This window comes from Cicer arietinum, chromosome 5, assembly GCF_000331145.2.
Source record: "Cicer arietinum cultivar CDC Frontier isolate Library 1 chromosome 5, Cicar.CDCFrontier_v2.0, whole genome shotgun sequence".
NCBI classification, from domain to species: domain Eukaryota; kingdom Viridiplantae; phylum Streptophyta; class Magnoliopsida; order Fabales; family Fabaceae; genus Cicer; species Cicer arietinum.
The window spans coordinates 47,618,567-47,620,314 of NC_021164.2; positions in this window are offsets into that span (position 1 = coordinate 47,618,567).

The following is a 1,748-nucleotide window of genomic DNA, read 5'->3' on the forward strand; positions in this document are numbered from 1 at the left end:
CAAAACTATGTACATATTGTGGAAAAAAAGGAATTAGTGAAGACATTTCCTATAAGATTCATGGACAGATGACCATATTTGTTTTAAATTAACATCTTATCACGATGTTTTCAAATCTAGTTTTGTTGACACCTTTAAATTTACTAATTAGTTAAAGATTGACAATGTTTTATATGTCCCTCAATTTTATTTCAACTTGTTATCAATATCAAAACTATTTGAATAATAATAATAATAATAATAATAATAATAATAATAATAATAATAATAATAATAATAATAATGTTGCTTGCATTGTAGAAAGAATCTGGTTGCATTTTTTCTTCTTCTATTTCTCGTCTGTGAAGAGAATGTTTTGTTTGGTTGCAATGTCTTTCTCACTGATCAAGATTTATATGAATATGTCTCATTGCTTAAAATATTTATCAAAATATATAAATAAATAAAAGTTTATAATAATTTTTCCAACTAAATTTCACCTGGTAGTGTTTATATTATATGTGAGAGAAAGTAAAGATATATAATTTTCTTTTTATATGCTACTTAACTCCTTGAATTGTTAGAAATCAAAGTGCTTAAATTACAATAGATATTTACATAATAATGAGGTCTTGCAAATGTGTATAAGATACTCCAAAGAATTCCATATGTGTGCTAAATATTTACGTGTTTTTATACTTACTAGTAATCAATTCCACACACATGTAAACGAGGGTGTTTGGTTTTAAAAAGTATAATCAATAGTGCCTTTCCAAATTGATTATACTAAAAGCATGACAATTATTGTAGCTTCTATTGTACTTGAGAATTGATTCTACATCTCAAACGCTATTTTAAGATATGATCTTACTTTATTGTCCTTCATTCAATTCTTTATAAATTATTTTGCAATATCAATATAATAGTAATTCGTTATTATTTGTATTCATCATTTTAAATAAAAGCTTTTTTATTTATTAATACTAACATCAACTTAAAGGTATAGTTTACTCGTAAAACATAAATTACTTTAATAAAATTTGTTACTTGCCTATATTATTGAATGTTACAATATAGAGAAAAATAAATATGCAATGTCTATGTAACATAATTTTACATTGACAACAATTGATTACTGTTGATTTCATCATTCACTACATAATTATAACTTATACTATCAAATAATCACTCAATTAATATTGTGTTTGTTGTTAGTATAAAAATATTTATTGATTATGTATGGTTAATTTAAAACAAAACTATGTACATATTGTGGGAAAATAGGAAATAGTGTAGACATTTCATATAAGATTCATGGACAACTGACCATATTTGGTTTAAATTAACCGTTTATCATAATGTTTTCAAATGAAAATAATGTTATTTCTAGTTATGATGACACTGTTAAATTTACTAATTAATTAAAGATTGACAATGTTTTATATATACCTTTGTTTTATTTAAATTTGTTATCAATATTAAAACTATGTGAATAATAATAATAATAATAATAATAATAATAATAACAATAATAATAATAATAGTAAAATTAATATTAATGCTAATAATAATAATAATAATAATAATAATAATAATGTTGATTGCATTGTAGAAAGGATCTGGTTGCATTTTTTTTCTTCTATTTCTCGATTGTCGAGACAATATTTTGCTTGGTTGCATTGTCTTTTTCACTGAGCAAGACTTACATGAATATGCATCATTTCTTAAAATATTTATCATAATAAATAAATAAATAAAAGCTTATCATA